Source organism: Rhinopithecus roxellana, chromosome 21 (genome assembly GCF_007565055.1).
Source record: "Rhinopithecus roxellana isolate Shanxi Qingling chromosome 21, ASM756505v1, whole genome shotgun sequence".
NCBI classification, from domain to species: Eukaryota; Metazoa; Chordata; class Mammalia; order Primates; family Cercopithecidae; genus Rhinopithecus; species Rhinopithecus roxellana.
The window spans coordinates 7379802-7395226 of NC_044569.1; the positions used below are offsets into that span (position 1 = coordinate 7379802).

At 40.6% G+C, this 15425-nt stretch overlaps 1 long non-coding RNA gene across 1 annotated transcript in view; it reads left to right on the forward strand.

Moving 5' to 3' along the window:
• LOC104670250 overlaps positions 1 to 13730 on the forward strand; it is a 19217-nt gene extending 5487 nt beyond the window's left edge. The window contains exons 2-3 of the long non-coding RNA XR_749116.1: positions 13285 to 13389; positions 13509 to 13730. This is a non-coding gene — a long non-coding RNA (uncharacterized LOC104670250). The remainder of the gene's footprint in view (positions 1 to 13284; positions 13390 to 13508) is intronic.
• The last annotated feature ends 1695 nt before the right edge of the window (positions 13731 to 15425 follow it).

Consider the following 15425-nt stretch of genomic DNA (forward strand, 5'->3'; position numbering starts at 1 on the left):
CCCAGGGATGGCAGAGACACAACAATAAAAGAGAATTTTAGACCAATATCCCTGATGAACATTGATGCAAAAATCCTCAATAAAATACCACCAAACCGAATCCAGCAGCACATCAAAAAGCTTATCCATCATGATCAAGTGGATTTAATGTCTTAATGAAATATTTAGTTTATAATTAAGAATTTCTTGGCATTGCATGTTGAATCTGTTGAGATTATTTGGAGAGTTATGAGCTTTGCAGGAGATATTCATAACTTATTATATATCTAGAATGGGTTAAAATGGATTTCTCACCTTGAGGATAAACATTTATGCCTTCATTTTCAGTAGCATAGTAAAATAAAGACAAGAGAGAAATAAGGAGGCTTGGATTCACTCCTGCCTGCACCTCTAAATTGTTCTGCAAACTTTTCCAGGTTACTGTGCTTCCTGGCGTCAGTTCCATATCTGTGGAATGAAGAAGGTGTCCTTGACGTAATTCCAAATCTAACACTCTATAACTGTAAGATGACATCCCTAGCCCTTTTATATCATTGTTATAACTATTAAAGAACAAAAGCATAGAATAGGAAACTTCTAAAAAGACTGCTTCTACAGATGAACTATGGAAATACCTCCTTAGCGACACTTTAAAACAATCTGCACTGTACTAAGAAAATAGTACTTTGCACTATCTGTAGACATAGCAACTAACAGGATGCCTGCCACATAGCACCAGCTGAACATGTTCTTGATAAATGAGTACATGATTGTTATATGAATGCATGTTTCCATTCCTGTCATTATCCCACAACAACTCCAAAGGGAATACAATAAATTCTATCCAATGAATGAGCCCATGTCTCAGATATTTTACCTTCATCTGTTTACTAATCTACCTCACAAAAAATGATATCCTTGTGGAAAATATTTCAATACAGAAATAATATCCAACTGTGATCTAAATGTTTTAATTAAGCCAACATGTAGTTTAAATTGTTGAGTTGCTGATTAGAGCAATCTTTTTAACTTGTTTTGGAGTGAAAGTGCTTTCAAAATGCCTCCATAAGAATTGGAGGGCTGCAAACATATGGCCTATGTGGTGAAATCCAGCTCCTGTTCTTAGACTTAGCCAAGGACAGTTTTTAAAGGGATTCAATGTTTGACATTTTGGTGGGTTCAGAGGGTTGGGGCCCATCTTAGGCCCAAGGGTGTTCTTACACATATTTTAATGCCTTCACTTTGAAACTGACCTGATCTCTTCTCACTGGCCTCGTGGGATGGGTTTTGCTGTCTCCACAGTCTCAGCTTCGAGTCCCAGCTCCACTACTGACTGGATATATTTTCTTATCCATAAATTGTGGATAACCACAGGAGATTATTATATGAGGTTATACCAGTAAAATACTTAGCATGGTACTTAACATATATTAATGATTTCTATGAATATGTTTGCACAACTTGTTATGATTATGGTAAAGCATATCATTAAATCCTTGGAATTATTTTTTAATCTATGAAATAACTTTAGATGATTACCAAAAGTTCTGATTTTGAAATTTTTAAGTCTACATCCCCTCTTTTATAAACTGATATACCATCAAGTAGATTTTTGTGTCTAAGATGTAATTATTTCCACTGTATTTTCAAATATCCAACTAGAAAGATCATGGAGAAGTATTGCCCAAGTAAGCTGGATATCTCAAAAGCTGGGAGTCAAAAAACAATACAGAGATAAGTATCTTGTAGTTGAATACTGACTAAAGAAATAACATATCAGTGTACTTAAAACACTGTAGAGAAGCAGAGAAGCTAAAAATGAACTGCTTCATGTGTGAATTCTACTGCTATTTGGAAATGCATCTAAGAAACATTACATGAAAAGAGCAAAATATCAAGGACTCTGAACCACCACTGTCCACAGTGGGCTGTCAAGCCAAGTGTAATTTAGGCATCTCTCCACAGCTGCATCGTTGCCTACAGTCCCACAAGGTGCCTCCATGCTCTGTGGCAGCCGTAAATAGCAATGTCTTCAATCACACACCTATAAAAGCAAGGCAACTAAGAGTTCACACCCCTCAGGGCTAAAGGCCTGGATTATCCCATCGGTCAAACCACCCAGACCCACTGAAATGTTAGTTAGTGGTGAAGAATCTTGAATGGGCAGTAAAGAAAGAAAATGATAAATACTCATTTGGATCCCAGACCAGCTGCATGAGGGGACCCTGTAGCTTGGCTTACAGACCCCCGTTCATCTTTACAAGAGACTGCAAATGACCCTCTCCACTTTCCGGGAAAAAGTGAGGTCATCTTGTTCTCTGGCCATTTAGTTTGTTAAGAACAGAGATGTGCCAGGTTGCTCAAATCAATTCTCCAAATGTGGTACTCAAATAGCAGCACATTTTCTTACTGGATCTGTTTTCTGGATGGCAGTCTTCCCCCCATTCAAATAAATCTATTATAGACTGAAGTATGAAAATCAGGTACATTTTTGAGAGTCTAAGAAAAAGTGAAAGGAGTCTCATAGAGAAGTAGAGAAGTGAAGGGAATCTGCCTGCAGCTCCAGCCTGGATCTCCAGATCTCCAAGGCTCCCCATCTCAACTATCAGACTGTGGGGTACTTTCATCGGAAATTTTGAGAAGCACAGCCTGAGGTGTTAAAGATAATGAAGAAAGAAAACTCAGAGGACATCTCTGAAACTACACAGCCAGGCCTAGTGGAGAAATGAAGTAGGCTCCGTACCATCTGAGCCCCACACAGTCCATGGTCTCTCCCCATCTTACTGGACCATGAGCACCCTTCATCAGCAGATGCCCACGACCGCCTCCACTGGTGCCATTGTTCCCATGGTGCAGCTTCTCTCTCTGCCCTCTTCTCCATCCAAGTCTTTCCCTTCTCCCTCTTATGATACAACCCCTTTGTTTTTACTGATTGATCTTATGACACATCCCTTTTGTTTTTACCAGTTGACACATCTGACATTTTTTTCAGTGTAAAACGTTGAAAAAAATGGATGAAATATGTTCCTGCCATTGGATTGCACATTAATTTCTGAAGTCAATCTTCCTGAGGTTACCGAGAATGTTTTATGACATTGAAAAAATGTCAGATGTGTCAACTGATAACTACTCAATAGGCAACCTCACCACAGAACAGCTGAAGCACCTTGTAAAGAAATTACATCTCATATTCGGCCACTGTTGGTTAATGCCCCAAACTGGGCCAGTCAGTTTGAGGCAAAGCACCTGGCCTTTGTGTGTATGCAGCTTGTCTTGAGAAGAGACACTGGGCGTACATAAGATTCCCAAATGTTCCCATGATGTACACACATGTCACCAGCATTGCTCTAGTGAAGAATGCTGTAGAGAAGAGAGAGGCTTGTAACACCAGCTGCCATCTGCATACATAGTGCACCAGGCACTGTGCTGAGAACTTTACAGCCATGATCTCATTTAATTCCTCTCAAACATTCAAGTTGAAGTTGTGTCCTATTATATTTTACATCATAAATGTCATTATATCAAAAAACGTTTTTTTCCTGTGCAAAATATATGTTGTACATATTCCAGTGAATAAACTTTTAACAGCTTCCATAGCATCCTCAGATTTCAATATGATTTTTAAATACCAATATGATTTAAAATGTTTAAAAATGATTTTAAACATTTAAAAACATGTAATGTTTCTTTCATCATACTTTGAGTCAGCTTAAATCACTATGTTTTTAATTACTCTACTTGCACGGAAAAATACAAAGTGATGAAAATTGCTTTTCTAAATATTTCTCCCATTGAGGAACAATTCTCAAGTTTCTATTCTTCTAGAATTCAAAGAGTTTTCAGTATTTAGCAGTATTTTCCCCACTGCTGCAAAATTCGTCCTCTTCAATACTTTTTTTTCAAGTGAGCACAAAATGAAACAATGGTAGGGTTAATTGATTTTGACAGACCCACCAAAAATCATCAGCAAACATTTATGACTTTCCATTGAAGACAATTCCATCAACGTGTTGTTTCCAAACATCTTTGAAATACCCAGTGATCCCTCCAGTAGAATCTCTTACGAGACATAAAAACTACTGGCACAGAGAATAATTGAGTTTTACTTCTATCAATGAGCATTATCTAATGTTGCTTAGAGGTTTTATGAAACCAAGGAATCATCCATTCCCATCTGTGTTTATTCCTGAAAATTGCGGCCTTGGTGTTATACAGAGACCACGATTACACAGAGAAGGCCTCAGGGGAGCAAACATAACTTCATCCTTTGAGGGAGTGCCACAGCTCACTGCCACATGCACAGAGGATTAAAAGGCAAGTGGGGAGACAAAATACTGTGATTTTAAAAAAAAAAGTACAAAGAATTAGCTCATCCAATGATGAAGACAGGACAGCAAATGCCAGATTAGCTTAATTGAGCATGCAAAATTAGATGTTCACCTTGATGAACGTAATTATTACAATTTCAAAACTGCAAATGACCTCAGCAAAAGAAACCTAGAACGGTATCATTCCCAACTGAAAACAACAACAACAACAACAACAACAAAACAAGCAGAGTTACCCCCAATATAATGCAGAGCCGGTGACATGGTTTGGCTGTGTCCCCACCCAAATGTCACCTTGAATTGTAGTGATCCCCAGGAGTCAAGGGCAGGACCCGGGGGAGATAATTGAATCATGGGGTTGATTCTTGTGGTAGTGAATAAGTCTCACAAGATCTGATGGCTTTATACATTGTGTCCCCTGCACAAGCTCTCTTGCCTGCTGCCATATAAGGCGTGCCTTTGCTTTTCACCTTCCCTTCTGCCATGACTGTGAGGCCTCCCTAGTTATGTGGAACTGTGAGTCCATTAAACCTCTTTTCTTTATAAATTACCCAATCTTGGGTACATCTTTATTAGCAGCATGCAAACAGACTAATACGGCTGGCAATAGAATGGACAAGACTCTCATTGCACCTTTCTGCCTTCACGAGGCAAGACCCACAGCACTTACACTTTCATAGATTCTGGCAACTATATCCTAGTCCCGCAGCTTTAGAGATGCAAGAGCTGCTCCTCTGATCACCTGGTCTGCTTTTGAGTTGTGGCTGCAAATACTAACCCTCAGGGCTTCTGACTACTTTTCTTTCCCCCCACACATAAACTTGCTGCATTTCTTCCCCACCCCACTGCTTGTCCAGAAAGCTACAAATCTTTCCAGAAATATCCATATGGCATATCTCTGAAATCAGTCAGCCAGAGGTCAGTATGTATCTGTGCTTTAACTTTATGATTAGTGCCCTAAAAATATTGTTATATTCTGCATTGGGTAAAACACGCCCCTGCCCTTGGATTTCACATTAATTTCTGAAGTTAATCTTCCTGAAGTTACTGAGAATCTCCGTGTTGCTAAATCCAGTGGAATCTGGTCCCTCCTCATCTTACTGGACCGTCTGTAGCTTTTGGCACCACCGACTATTATTCTCTCTCTTTGAAATACCACCTTCCTTTGGTTTCCAGGAAACTGTATTCTCTTGGTTTTCCTCCTGCATGTCCCACTCAATCTTCCTTGCTGGCTCATCCTCCTCCACTCAGTCATTAAATGTTGTAATTTCTCAAAGTTCATTTATAGTTCATTCCTTTCACACTCTATCAATACCCACGGCCATACAGAGACTCCCAAATTCTTCTGTACAGTCTTGATTGCTCTTCTGAGATCCAGAGCTATATAGCTAGATGGATGTCTCTAGCTGTCTCTATTGGGATATCAGAAAGACATGCTTCAACACTATATGCGTCTAAATTCATAACATTTCCAACAATAACAACCTTAGTCTGCTTCCAGAGGTTCCTCTCTGAGTGAGTAAAACCACCCTTCACCATTTGGAGATGCTTCAATGCTGGCAGTCAATCCAGTCTTTCTCTCTCTCTCACCATGTTTAAATGGTCCCTCTCCCAATCAAGGGAGATTTTCCTTCCTACGTGTCTCTGTCTCCATCCTCACCACCACCCTCATCCTAGAAACCGTGCCTGCCCATGCCTCAACTTCTTGACTTGTCTCCATACATCTGGCCTGTCTATCTGTGTTTGTTCTCCACATGGTGGACAGAAAGTTCTTTACAAAATGCAAATCTGATTTTATCACCCTTTGCCTAAAATCCTTCCGCAGCTTACCCCAGCTCAGAGTCCACAGGCTGGTCTTCTCCTGCCTAAGTCATTCGCTCCATCTGTACCCTATTCCCCTCACCCCAGGATATCCAAGCACCAGCGACACCCAGTGCTTTCAGCTCATCAGACACACCATTCCTCTCCCCACCTCAACCACTTCCACCAGGCTCTAAAGACATTTTCCCTCTACTCAGAAGGTACTCTTCATCCTTTGGCAAGTTTAACCCTATTTCTCCTTCAGATCTTAGCTGAAACATGACCCCTCCAGAAAGGCTTTCCTGCGTGTCCCGTCTAGCTCAGCCCCTCACCGCGCTTCCCTGCTCGGCCTATCCTGGCAGCGCTGGCCACTGCTAGGCTTCCGCACTTGCTGTGTATGTGACTGCGTGTTCCTAGGCTCCACATCCAGGGGCTTAGGAACCACTTCCGGTTTCATCGTTTTCTGCACAAATCACAGTGTGTGGCCAGGACCTGGCATATAGCAGGCACTTGACAAATATTCACTGACTAAATATCAGTCAATGATTTCACCCTTTTTATGCAAACTTTTGCCACAGGCTGGATTATTCAGGAGGGATAGTGTGTTCTTATTAGTCGAGTAGATTCCCTCTCCTCCCGTGCCTGGTCCTCAACCAGCCTGACTTCAGCAATGTCACTCATTATCTTCTAGAAGAGAAAACTTACTCCTAGAGATAGACGAGAGGGCAGCTTACTCTGCCTACTTACAGGTCATGCTAGAAACGTTTTTCTAGGAAAGGTACTAAAACCCCTAACAAACATTAGTTTGTGGTTCATCAGTTCACATTGTTTAAATGCCTCATGAGAATAAACAAGTGGAAGTAAGCTACAGCTATTTTTGTAACTCATCAAAACTAGAGGTCACAGCTGTGCCGCAGGGCAGTCCTGCCCAAAGCTACTCGCTTTCAACCTCACATGAGTCACCCTGTGATGCTGGAAAGAGCAAAGTCTTGACAGAGATTCCAATTTTTTTTTTTTTTTTTTTTTGACCAAATGACTAATAAAAGGTCACCTTGTCAAATTTAGCCTCAGCAACAGGCAATAAATTTGTAAGTGTATTGTTGAATTAAGTTCCTGCTCTTAAATTCGAAAAGATAGATTTGTCACCTTAAAAAAAAAAGATTTTAATTTCAAAAACAAGTGATTATCTTTATCCTCTGAAAAGATTCCTGGCAAGTTATCTTTGCCAGCGCAACAAAGAGAGGTCTGGAGGCCTTCATGTACTTTCCAAAAGTGAGCAGGTCACTGATCAAAAGTTCTTCACTGTAGACAAAGGGATGGTGTATTTACTATTGCTGATACAGATACTTGTGTTTAAACTGATTGGCCTTTAAATATTTGACCCCAAGAAGAGGGCATCTTTTCTTTGTCAGGCTAAAAGTTTTTAAACGTAGAAAAATCAAATAAAGAGAATGGAAATTTTCAAAGATTAGAAGGGATCCAGATCTAGCCACAGTGAAATTGCTCAGCACAGGGGACCTCTAAGAAAGCATGCTAAACAATTTTTTTTTTAATTCTTCATTATTACTGCCATTACCATGTTTGAAGTTTGTCCATAAATGCAAGCAACAAATATAGAACATTGCATCACATAGATGTTCTTCATAGCCTAAGCAAGTAGAGCTGCTGGACTTCTCTTCATTATCAAGATTTACTATTACAGGCTTTACACTTTCAAATTTGTTTGTATCCATTTTACCAACGAGGAAATCGACAGCCAGAGAAGTTGGTTTGTTGAGCGATTCCCAGAGTACAAAGAGCATAAAAAGCTGAGCAGGCACCCTGGTGCTTGGGAGTGTGGACTCTAAAGACACATTGCATGTGTTCACATCCCCGCTCCATCATCCATTGTGTGACTGTGGGCAAGTCCAATGGCTACTCCAAGCCTTGGCTTCCTTGGCTGTGAAACACAGATGATAATACTGAGCTCGTACCATCATTTTACATTCTAAGTGAGATAATGCACAGCAAGCACTCAAAACAGTGTCTGGCACATAGTAAGCTCTTAAAAGCTTTAGCTGTGTTTTAAAATCAGCTGGAGAGCTCACTCAAGATGAGGATACCTAGGAACCTCCTCCGGAGATCATGATTCACGAGATCTGGGCAAGATCCTAGGAATCTGCATTGTAATAAACACTGCCGGTGAGTTGGAAAACCACTGTTAGTGCAGCCAGATGTGCCTAATTCCAAAGTTAATGTTACCTCACCAGGAAGCAAATGCTTCAGTCCCTTCCCATTTTGTATTGGTATTCCTATGATTTTCCAAAGGGGCCATGTGTTACCTCAACTTAACACCTTCCTAAGTAACATCTCATCTACATTGCTTTGAAAAAAATCACTTTTTTGCCTCTTAGACGCTCTCTTAAGTCACAATATTTTCCATGATGTTGCCCTTCATTTTCAGAGTCCCACGGACCTGGCATGACCAGGCCCTCGTGTCCTTCCGTCGCGTAGCATCAGGGACTTGACTCGTGTCCTCTCTAGGCTAGAACCCAGTCTCCAAAGCCAGGCCCATGTCAGAGAGAGCTGAGTGTTCAGTGGTAGCTGTGTTTCAGGCCAACTCCAATTTGGTTTTCTTGTTTCCATCCCCAAACCAGGAGGCCTGCAAGCCCCACATATCAAACAACTGGTTTGTGGAATTGGTTGTTATTACAGGGAGATGACTGAGCTGCCTCCTGAAACATGAGGTTCTTAAGCCAATGGGGTATCATACATACCCAGTGCTTTCTGGAAAAGTAAAGTGTACAACTCCATTTTCACCATGTTGTTTTGGAAAATAGACCTCAGAAACCAAAGACAAACACGCAACATTCCAATCCAGCTCCATCATCTTCCATGATATGGGCAGTGAAGTCACATTTGGTTAGGGCTTTAGTTGCTCTCCAGGAATGATGAACTCAGCTTGATAACAGATGTTCTAAGAAGCTAACAAAAGCTACCAAGAAAATAACTTTTTTCTGGTATCACTGTATGCACCTTTTTCAAACTGACCAAGTGATCTGACAATATAAGGAAAAAGCAGTGGAGTGACTCCATATTGTAAGCCAGATATTCACTTTGAATGAAGCTCTTTGAAGCCCTTAGTAGCTAAGTAATTAGTCTTCTAAATTCTTATAAAATTTCAAGACAACAAAACGCTATGGAAGATGTCAGAACAGCAAACAGCCTCAAAGTGCTGTAGTTGGGATAACTGGAAAATAAGAAATAAGAATTCATTAATCTTTTCTCTAATTTATAGTAAATTCAATCGTGTTTACATATTGGAAGACTTGTACTTTTTTCTATTAGTAAAATATACCCCAAACGTTTCATGATCTCCCGCTCAAAGAACCTAGAGTATGCTTAAGTACTTTGTGTTAAACAGTACCACGGTGGGTTTTTACCTCTATCATCTCAGTAAATCCAACCATTGCACCTGTGCACAGGTGTGAAGAGAGAAATCAATAAGTGAGGCTTCTTTCCCGAAGGCCCTTCCCCTCCTCACCCGTTAAACCCAACAGCTGAGGAGTTGTCAGTCTGTACTGACACATTCTATCAAAGAAAGGATAGAAAGTTATTAAAAAGTGGTAAATATGGAGGTTAGGAACCTATGTAAACAAGGATACATAAGATAATGTGAAATGAGACAAAGCAGAATAAGAAAATGAATAGTTACTGATTAAAACGATGTTAAAAACCATACAGCGTGCACAGTTACTGTCAGGAGACTACAATTTGTGCTCTTAAGCTATTGGCTGGAATATGATCTGCAGCAAAAAAATTACATGTGTATGTATATATAAAACCTTCAGCTCATTCTTATAAATTGGCCCAGTGAAAACAAGAGCAGCAGTATGTACAAAGATAAACACACACACCAAATATACATATACACATTATATATTACATTCTTGTAAAAAAAATTTTCAATGATCTCTGAGTCAGAAGGAAGGTGCTGAAGAACACATACGTGGCTGTTATCTTGAGGTGGGATTGGGGGCAGAGGGTGTTTATTAACCTTTGTCACAGCCTTCAATGGTACAAGAACCTGCTGCTCCCGGGTCCTCTCATTTGAAGACACCCACTGCCTAAGGATGAAGAGAAGCTGCTGCTTGCAGATCTGAGGCTGATTTCCCAACTCCCAGGAATACCCTTTCCACAGCCTGTTCCCCAGACCCAGGCCTGTCCCCTTAGGCCTGCTCCCAAGTCAAAACCAGCTGTTCCTACTTTAGAAGACAATACTACTTCTTCCCTTGCCTTGTATTACCAGTGGTCTAGGTTGTCTGATGCTCCTCAGGGTACAGCCTTATTCATCTCTGTGTGTCCCCAATGCCAGACATAGCACTTGTTACAGAGTTTTTGTTCCATTGTATACAGGGAATTATAGAGTGCAATAACAGACACTGGTGAGATGGGGGTGAGGGTTGAAAAATTACCTATGGGGTACAACGTTCACTATTCAAGCAACAGGTGCACTAAACTCCCAGACTTCAACACTACACAACATATCCATGTAACACATCTACACTATACCCCCAAGTCATAAATCTATGAGATACATACTAATTACATATATATGCATCAAACTAAGTACATACATATATTTGAACACAGGAAACTAGAACTGATTATTTTACAAAACGAAGTTACTCCTTATCTTCATGTGACTAATACCCTTCAAATGGTAGAATTCTTATAACATTTTTACTTTCTACAGAAAGCACAGAAACACAGAAGTGTTTTTAAATGATTAAAATATTTTACAGGAATGTACTCTTTAGTCCCAATAAATGTTTCTATACAACAGTGAATTCATAGCATAGCATTACATGCAAAGGTCGAAAAGAATTAGGATACTCTACATGTACTAACATGAAAAGATCTTTAAATGTAAAGTTGTCTGAAAACAAAGTATAGAAATATAACTAGGGCCTTCTGTCATTTTTAACTAAGGTAAGGAAATCATGTACTCAGATGAATGAAAATAAGTTTACAGAGGTCTTGCATCATTTTAAGTTCTTAAAACAGCTCCCACGTACACATACGTAAATCTGATCATATCAATAAAAATACAGAAAGAGAGACATCCCACTCTTATTCAACAGGAATTCTTGACCAAGACTACAAATGCAGCCCATTTGACATCGAAAACATTGGGACTGGTGTGAGTGAGGAAAATGGGGAGAAAAAAAGATGTTTGAAGACAAGGATTTGAAGTTAGCATGAAGCATGGAAAGGAGGGAGGGCAAGCTTTCTTCAGTGAGGACAGTGCCTGCCGGAGAAAACCAGATCCTAGGGAGGGGTTTCTCCAGGAAGAGAAGGTCCAAGTTGCAGGTAGGCTCTGGAGACAAGGAGCTCGCACACAGCGAAGGTGGCAGCCACACTGAGAAATCACTCCAGGCCGAAGGACACGCACCAAAGGTGGGAAGGGTGGCACCGTGGGCTGCAGTACTGGACAGAGCTTCAGATGGGCAGGGCCCATTGGAGGGATGGGCGCAGGTGGGGCTGAGAAAGCAGCATGGGGCAAATGCTGCAAGTATGGAAGCCAGGACACGAGCTTCCTTCCAACCACCAAAAGGCAACTCACAAGCAAAACTCTTTCATAATGCTTCACCATGTTTTTTTTCTTTTTCTTTTTTAGACAGATCTCACTCTGCTGCCCAGGCTGGAGTGCAGTAGTGCAGTCATAAACTCACTCAAACTCAAACTCCTGGGCTGAAAGGATTCTGGCACCTTAGCCTCCTGAGTAGCTGGGACAACACGTGTGCACCATCATACCTGGCTACTTTTTCGATTTTTTGCAGAAATGGGATCTCCCTATGTTGCCCAGGCTGGTCTTGAGCTCCTAGCCTCAAGTCATTCTCTTACCTTGGCCTCCCAAAGTGCTGGGATTACAGGTGTGAGCCAAGGTACCTGGCCACCTCACCATTTTTGCTGAGCGAATCACCTGACTAACCTAACCATAGCTTGCTACTGAAGATGCTGGCAACCTAGTAGTCAATACATCAAGATGCAATGATGCTCCATGGAAATGCAATACCTTCCATCCAACCAAGGTAAAAGTGTCAACTAAATGCTAATGTCTCCACCAACCACAGATGGGGTTTGCAGGAGCAATGGCTATAGGGACACTGAGATTTCACCCTCCAGAAGACAGCATCTTCCTGTGTCACAGCTAGATCACCAGCTACCCATAGACAGCCTGAACTCCAATAGGCTCCCTGCACATGTGCCTTTAAAAGTTTTACTGGCATTATTGCTTTTTTACTTCTGGTAATTGCTTTAAAAGAACAAAGCTCTTTGTTTAAGGGGGGCCCAGGGAACTTATAATTGCCACGAGGCACATGAGAGGTTCCTAGACTTTCTAAACAGTTTCTCTTTTAACATTAAATATTAAGCTCCTAATGTTTGGCCAAAATGTAGATGCTCCCTAAGGAGGGGGAGGTGATGCTATCAGGAAGATCGTGTAGACTGGTAAGAGATCCCTCCCACATTGCTGACTTCAGAACCACACTGTGACTACAGAACCACGGCACCTGAGGAGGGGTGCCAGCCACCCTGTGCCCATGAAACCACGCTGTCTTGCCAGAAGCAGGGCACACTCTGGCCCCAGCTGCGTCAGGGGCTTCAGACTCATTAATACTATTTTCTATGTTAAAATAAATGATGACATATTGGTTCACCTGCAATTAATCACATAGAGTCAGTTCTTCAACGAGTGTTTCAAGAATCTTTAGCCGGGCGCGGTGGCTCAAGCCTGTAATCCCAGCACTTTGGGAGGCCAAGACGGGCGGATCACAAGGTCAGCAGATCGAGACCATCCTGGCTAACCCAGTGAAACCCCGTCTCTACTAAAAAATACAAAAAAAAACTAGCCGGGCGAGGTGGCGGGCTCCTGTAGTCCCAGCTACTCAGGAGGCTGAGGCAGGAGAATGGCGTAAACCCGGGAGGCAGAGCTTGCAGTGAGCTGAGATCCGGCCACTGCACTCCAGCCTGGGTGACAGAGCAAGACTCCGTCTCAAAAAAAAAAAAAAAAAGAATCTTTAGAAAGGGCTCCAACCCAGCTAGTGTAGGTGCTCACTGTCTCATGGTATATTTTTCCCCAGAATTTTCCAGCTGTAACTAACAGTAATTTCAGTGACATTAAATACTGTTACAGGAACTTTCCAAATGTAGAGGACCCTTTAGAATGAAGCCTTGAGCATGAGGGGCAGACCCTCTCATCCAACCGCCACCTGACTCTGTATGAACCGGGAACTGTCAGGTGAGCCCATCAGCTTGAGCGGACCACCCAGGCTTGCAAAAGGGGATACTGGGGAAAGCTTTGCCTCTCCCTTTCTGGAGGAATACCGTTTTTAAAATAACCATGTCCTATTTTCACAGAATGTCTGTGCTGTGATAAAAGGTCATCTGCCTACAATGTTATGATACAGACCTCAAACCTACAAACATGAGGAACTTCTGCCTCTAGGTTAACTGGTTACCCACTGTATAAGACATATCACACACAGTCCAGGAGGTGGAGTTTCTGAGATACCTAGAAACAGCTTAGAGGCAAAGTGACAAAGCAGCAACAACAAATAAAACCAGTCTTCTCAAACTGGCTCTCACTTAGGCCTAACTAGTTATGCACTACTTGAATAACTAGATCAAGTTTCCTTGAGTTGTCTTTTATTTTAAAATGCTATTGTAGGGCTGACTCCTCCATTCCTTATCATGCCCAGTGTACTGTTCATATCTCGTAATCAACTTGGTGCTAAAAGTAGTGACGAGCCATTTACAATGCCAGAAATCAAATTTTGTATCAGTTAGAATCAGTTTTGGCTCCAAACAATATATAATAATGAATGTGATAACTTGTATGAAATGGCCAAATCTGTTAAGAAATGAGAACTACCAAAATTCACTAAAGAAAAAGTAACCTTGTATAGTCCTATATCTATTTGAAAGCAGGTATTATAGTTCAAACCCTTCACACACACAAAGGCTACCAATTTTTTTTTTTTTTTCTTCTGAGACGTAGTCTCGCTCTGTGACCCAGGCTGGAGTGCAGTGGCCGGATCTCAGCTCACTGCAAGCTCCACCTCCCGGGTTCATGCCATTCTCCTGCCTCAGCCTCCGAAGCAACTGGGACTACAGGCGCCGCCACCTCACCCGCCTAATTTTTTGTATTTTTAGTAGAGACAAGGTTTCACCGTGTTAGCCAGGATGGTCTCGATCTCCTGACCTTGTGATCCTCCTGCCTCAGCCTCCCAAAGTGCTGGGATTACAGGCCTGAGCCACTGCATCCCGCCAAAGGCTACCAAATATTTAAGGAAGAAAAAATATCAACTGTACACAAATTTTGCAATAAACCTAAAGAGGGAGGGATACTTCCTAACTCATTGAGGCCAGCATTAATTTGACAGCAAAACTAGACAAAGACCTTATAAACAAAATACAGACCAATATTTCAGATGAGCATAGATTTAAAATAATAAAAAAATTTCAGCAAATCAAGTCCAAAAATACATAAATACATCATGACCAAGTATGGTTTATTTCAAGAATGCAAGCCTATTTTATCATTAAAAATCAGTCAATATAATTCATTATAATATAATAAAATACTGTTATAATTCACAGAAAAAAAATTATGTCTATAGATTTAGAAAAAGAATTTGAAAAAAATCCAAAGTGTTATTGATAAAACTTTCATAAATTAGAAATAAAAGAAAACTTTCTTAACCTGATAAAGGGTATTTATTTTAAAAACCTATATCCAACATAATTTGTAAATGTAATAAGAATGTCAGTTTATGGTGAAAGACTGTATGGCTTTCCAATAAGATCAGGAACAAGGCAAATATACCTATTCTCACCACTCATATCCAACTTCGTACTAGAATTTCTACCCTGTACAATAAAGCAAGACAAAGAAATAAGATGTGTCTAGATTGAAAAGGAGAAACATTCTTTATTCACAGAAAACATGATCGTCTATGTAAAAAATCCCATGGAATCTCAAAAAAATACAAGTCATGTGAACAAATAGGGGAGCTTAGCAATGTTGCTGAATATAAGATATATAAAATCAATTGTATTCTACATGTTAACTAACAACGAGAAATTTAAACTTTTTAAGAAATCCCATTTACAATAGAATCAGAAAACAAAAGTTACTTTGAAATAAATCTGAGAAAAATGTAAAATACTTATACACTGAAAATATTGCTGACAGAAAATTAAAGAAGACCTACATAAGTGGGGACATATATCATCTTCATAGATCAAAAGACTCAGTATCAATAAGGTGTCAGT